Genomic DNA, 5,173 nt, shown 5'->3' with positions numbered 1-5,173 from the left:
AATTGAGAGATTGGGATCAATATACACACCACTATATACAAAATAGGTAACTAATGATGACCTATTATATAGCACAGGGAGCTCTACTCAATGCTCTGAAATGACCTATATGGAAAAATGATCCAGAAAAGGGTGACTATATGTATATGTATAAATGATTCAGTTTGCAGGACACATGAAACTAACACAGCACTATAAATCAACTATAGTCCAATAACATTTTTTTTTAAAGAAAAACTTTTTTTACTTTATTCCCTCCCCACCCCCACACCCCCCCCCCTTTTTTTCTTTTTTTGAAGGAGAGCAGCAAATGTTTGATGTGGGGTCAGATGCTGCTGCCAGAAACCAGTTTTTCCACAAGACAGTTCCCACATGGGAGTTGTCCTGCTTCTCCCCAGAGTCTCCAAAGCCAGGTTTCAGAGGCTGTTCTGACAGCCCGGACCCGGGCTGATGCCAGGAGTTCCAGGTCTGAAGCACCCCTTGGAGGAGTTTTAATGTTCTTGACAGACAATTAAAATACTCATGTCTTCATTTGGAGTTTCCATCTCTGTGTTTGAACTGAGCTCCATCCAGCTAAAAAGGGAAAGAAAATATTTGATGTTTTCTTTACTGCAAGGTCCAGCCAGATACCAACCAAACTTTATTATCAGTGGCACCAAATTCTGCACCATCTGTCCAACCTGGAGACTCTAAATGACTCCCCAAGGCCACAAAGCTCGTGTGGACTTGGGGTTTGGAAGAGGGCAATCTGGTTCTGGCAAGTGCATGGCAGGCCACCCCCCAAGCCTAAAAACACCCATCAGAATGATTTTAAGTTCAAATGAATATCAGCTGGCTTTAGCCACAGTGCCCCATTTATGTTATAAAATCATGCATTCTTAGAGCTAGAAAGGATCCTGGAGATCTTCTAGGACAACATCCTCATCCTACAGCAGTAAGTTGAAGTGGGTCATTGAAGGAAACCTTCTGGTTGGTAACAGAGATGGGACTGGAACCCAGCCAGGCTTCCTGACCCCTGGCCCCGATCCAAAATTATATCTGCTCACTACAATTCAGCAGGGTTTCCAGATAACCAAAACATGGAATAGACCCTGCCAGAGGCCCACCAATTTCAGTCTATATTTTCTATGACAGCATTCCAACAGAACCTAGAGATTTTGACATTTCCTTTCACAGTGTTGGATGTGTCCAGTAGGAGAAAGATGCTCTTTGACTTTTCTTTATAAGTGATCTGTTTATTGAGTTTGCCCAGTTGAGTGTTCTATACTCCTTTACCAGATTCATGCTCGGTAAATGTTTCACAAACATCTAGCCCATTTCTTCTGCTTCTGTAGCCCCCAGAAAAGATTGACATGACAAACACCTTCTGGTTCCCTAAGGCAGGCTGAGGTTGAGTAGCAGATAATTAGAATTTTCTGCTATTTGGTTCTGGTGGCTTCAGTTAATGGAGCCATTGAATCAGAAGTTAGGGGGACCTGGGGTTGAGTGTGGCTCTGGCCCATCCCTGCCTGGTTCCCTTGGAAAGCTTCAGTCTTAGCCTGGCTTGTAGAAGCCAGGAGGGATGTGAGCAGCTCTGCCCTGGGCTCTCAGTTTTGACTTGTGCCAACTGCCTGTTTCCTAGGTGGGCATCTGTGCTTTGCTCTTCTGTGCCCTTGGCATCATCTACTATGCTCCTTGCTCTGCTCTACCCTGAACACTCATTCATTCTTCCCCACAACCCTGTCTGTGATAGAAATCCTAAGAGCTGGGTTCTGGATCCCCTGCCCTTAAGTCCTGCCAACCTCTTGGAACAAGGAACAATCTTAGACTAGACCTCTCTGGTGCCAAAGCCTCACCTGGCTGGGTTGGAATGAAGCACATGGTGGTTCAGAGTCTGTACATCTGTGTACATGCAGGTTCCCAATCTGATGTCCCACCAGGATTGGGAACCACAATCCCATGGACGGAGAAGCCTGGTAGGCTGCAGTCCATGGGGTCGCACAGAGTCGGACACGACTGAAGCGACTTAGCAGCAGCAGCAGCAGGCTCAACCTCTCTCTGGCTTCCCTCCTGGTCTCAGCTATCTTTGCCTGGCCCCCTCTGCCACTCCCATTCCTCCTTCAGCCCCCTGGATGGGTCTAATTCCAGATTAATCCCACCCTGTCTTATGGAAGCCAAGAGGGCCAGGCTGGACACCATGACTTAAGGAAATGCTGACATACACAAATACGCAACCACGTGTATGATTTCTCTGGTTATTGGCATGAGAGGCATACAAGACAGAGCATGAAAAACTTGGCCACTAGAAAAACCAGGCTGCTGGGTCTCCTGAGGTGAGTTTGATTATTTATTAATGTCTTTAAAGTGATCTGAGTTTATATGGGAGTAGAAATGTACCCACTTAATGAATATGAAAACTGAGGATCTGAACATGGTGATGGGTCGGTCCTGCCCCCAGACTCAGATGGATGTCACCAACATGTGGAAACTCAGCCATAGGAAAGATACCAAAACAAGACTTTGATTTCTGAGGACATGTTTTTTAAGCCTGTGTGTATGTGCTCCAAGTTGCTTGCTCATTGCAAGGAAAGTTATGACAAACCTAAACAGCATATTGAAAAGCATAGACAAAGTTCTGTATAGTCAAAGCTATGGTTTCTCCAGTAGTCATGTACGGATGTGGGAGTTGGAACATAAAGAAGGCTGAGTGCCGAAGAATTGATGCTTTTGAATTGTGGTGCTGGAGAAAACTCTTGTGAGTCCCTTGGACAGCAAGGAGAGCAAACCAGAGCAAACCAGTCAATTCTAAAGGAAATCAACCCTGAATATTCGCCGGAATGATTGAAGCTAAAGGTTCAATACTTCAGCCACTTAATGCGAAGAGCCAACTGGTTGGAAAAGACCCTGATGCTGGGAAAGATTGAAGGTAAAAGGAGAAGAGCACAGCAGAAGATGAGATGGTTAGATAGCGTTATCCACTCAATAGATGTGAATCTGAGCAAACTCCAGGAGAGAGTGGAAGACAGAGGAGCCTGGCATGCTGAGTCCATGGGTAACAGAGTCAGACATGACTTAGTGACTGAGCGACAACAACAAATGTGTTCCTTGTGAAAAGTACTAAATCTGGTGATATAACAAAATGGCCTTCGTTTCTATTTACATTTTGTTCATCAAAAATCTGGGTTAACCATTTGCCCCCCTGACAGTTTCCTTCCTGATACAGCTCTCAAAAGTGAATCTAGTCTGGGCCCTTGTCCTAGGCTCAGGACTTTGCCTTTCTTCTGGAGTCCTGAGAAAGGTCACACAGGGAGTGGAGTGGGAACATGCTGATGATCCTTGGGTGGAAAATGGTGCCGACTTAGCAGACAGAGCAGTGGAGGAGGTCCCCTGAGACCCAGGAAGATGAAAGCTCCCAGTGGTTGGGACAGCACATGGAGGCCGATAGTGCTGAGCATGTTATGGAACAATTAGCTTCAGGTCACATTTTTAACTTTTGTTCTGTCCTGACCCCAGTACTTTAGAGATGGAAGATTTGCAGTCAGTTCTGCAGTGATTTCAAAAGGCAATTTCTCACATTATATTTCACTTGTAAATTTTCAAAATGCTCATAAATTGTCTTCAATGGGGTCCCTCAGATGTGGACTCAGGAGAAGGTTTATGGGCAAGTGATTTACAATGGAGATGCTCCCAGGAGAAACTGGCCAGGGGCTGGGAGAAGCAGCTCCAGCAGCCCAAGGACCATCCTCCAAAGGCGGTCTCAGCTTGGAGCCTTTGGAAGCACAACGCTAAGAAACTGGGGGATAGGCACACAGAACCAGTCAAAGGGCTCTAAGGAGGCCTGGGTACAGCGCTGACAGCATCTGCTAAGCCTGGGCTACTTTGCTTGGTCCTTAAACAACTCTAGGAGACAGAAGAGAATACAACCTCCATTTACGTCTGGAGTCCCCAACCGTCAGATCTAATGCCTCTGAGGTGGAGCTGAACATGTAATGCACTTGAATCATCCTGAAACCACCCTCCTGCCCCGGCCCTGTGGAAAAACATTGTCTTCCATAGGACAGGACCCTGGTGCCATAAAGTTTAGGGACCGCTGATTACAGAATGTGGGAGCTAAGACAAAGAGAAGCTATGCCCAAGGTCACAGTTTAGATAAAGAGGCATATAGGGCTCACCTATCTGTGCTCCGCCTTCCAGGCTCTTCCTTCTCCACCATGTGAGTGCTCGCCTTCCACAATGGTTTTCCACCTGGTCAAGATGATGCATGTCCAATGTGATTAGGAAGTCAAACCAGCTGGAGACTACTTTTGGTTTGTTGATGTTGATTATTTAGCTTTCTAGCCACCTAAACTAGAAGAGATAATCAGGAATTGGAAGAAATTTTGTACTTTTTAATCTCAACGCCTCTGGGAAACAGACATCAGAATAGCATTTCAAGTACATAAATTCGCCACTCTCCTGGCATGCCTTGCTGCATCTCACTTCATACCTATGCTGTTCTCATCTGTGAAATGTACCCACCCCCTCTCACCACTACCAAAGACCCCCACCTAAGCCAGTGAACGAGTCTTGCCAGATCTCCTAAACTTGGGTTGAGTAGCCTTTTGGTGGCATCTTGTCCCGCTTACCTTGTAAAATAAGTTTGCTTCTTTCTGCCCAAAGAGAAAAGTTGCTTTTTAGGACTGGCCTCACATCCAGTGGGGAAGCCCAGGTGGTGCAGTGGTAAAGAATCCGCCTGCCAAGGCAGGAGATGCAAGAGACGTGGGTTTGATCCTTGGGTCAGGACAATCCCTTGGAGTAGGAAATGGCAGCCTGCTCCAGTATTCTTGTCTGGAGAATTTCATGGACAGAGGAGCCTGGTAGGCTACAGTCCATGGGGTCACAAGGAGTCAGACATGACTGAGCACGCACACACACTCACATCTGATGCCACTCTATATTCTCTGCTAAGTACAGCACAACGCTTCAGAAAAAAACGTTTGAAAAGCTTTCAGTCATTCAACTTTGGAGACAGAAATGGAAGCAGGAAGAGCAACCTACCCAGATAAATCACAAGCCACGGGCTTGCAGACACTTCCTCTTGGTTTTCCTCATTGAAACCGAGAAGGACTGAAGAGAACTTGGTTTAAGAGCACCCCTTTTAGGGCTAACAAGAAAGAGGCGGGCTCTGGAGTCTACCTGCTTTCCTAAGTGGTTA

General features: G+C 46.2%; 1 long non-coding RNA gene across 1 annotated transcript; it reads right to left on the bottom strand.

Moving 5' to 3' along the window:
• Positions 1 to 293: 293 nt before the first annotated feature.
• On the bottom strand, positions 294 to 4,747 carry LOC113884617. Its single transcript, XR_003508934.1, has 3 exons — positions 4,605 to 4,747; positions 4,152 to 4,326; positions 294 to 573 (listed from the first exon to the last, which is right to left on the bottom strand). It is a non-coding gene; the product is annotated as an uncharacterized LOC113884617 (long non-coding RNA).
• Positions 4,748 to 5,173: the final 426 nt, after the last annotated feature.

The sequence above is a fragment of the Bos indicus x Bos taurus genome, chromosome 26 (genome assembly GCF_003369695.1).
Source record: "Bos indicus x Bos taurus breed Angus x Brahman F1 hybrid chromosome 26, Bos_hybrid_MaternalHap_v2.0, whole genome shotgun sequence".
Taxonomy (NCBI): Eukaryota; Metazoa; Chordata; class Mammalia; order Artiodactyla; family Bovidae; genus Bos; species Bos indicus x Bos taurus.
The sequence above is the reverse complement of the archived record's forward strand: the minus strand, read 5'-3'. Positions and strand labels throughout refer to the sequence as shown.